This window comes from Sinocyclocheilus anshuiensis, unplaced genomic scaffold (genome assembly GCF_001515605.1).
Source record: "Sinocyclocheilus anshuiensis isolate Anshui unplaced genomic scaffold, SAMN03320099.WGS_v1.1 scaffold21, whole genome shotgun sequence".
NCBI lineage: Eukaryota > Metazoa > Chordata > Actinopteri > Cypriniformes > Cyprinidae > Sinocyclocheilus > Sinocyclocheilus anshuiensis.
In genome coordinates, this window is record NW_015536472.1 from 26,357 (window position 1) to 26,627 (window position 271).

The 271-nt window shown below is 47.6% G+C and overlaps 1 pseudogene; it reads right to left on the bottom strand.

Moving 5' to 3' along the window:
* Positions 1-271, bottom strand: part of LOC107700282 (tether containing UBX domain for GLUT4-like) — an 18,383-nt pseudogene that overhangs the window by 5,541 nt on the left and 12,571 nt on the right.

The window sequence follows — 271 nt, forward strand, 5'->3', positions numbered from 1 at the left end:
TGCTCGACGCTCCCATTACCCAGAATGCACTGTGTGCTTCCAGTAAAGCAGATTAAATTGATGTCATTGGTTTGGACAGCAGATGAAAGAGATGTTAACAAACCTTTCCTCACATCTGAGCCAAAGTACACGAGGGCAGCAGGGAAGAGACTCGCCTGAGAGAGAGAGACAGAGAGAATGATGAAAAAACACACACACTCTCACACACACACTCTCACACACGCACACACACTCTCTCACACACACTCACACACACTCACACACTCTCACG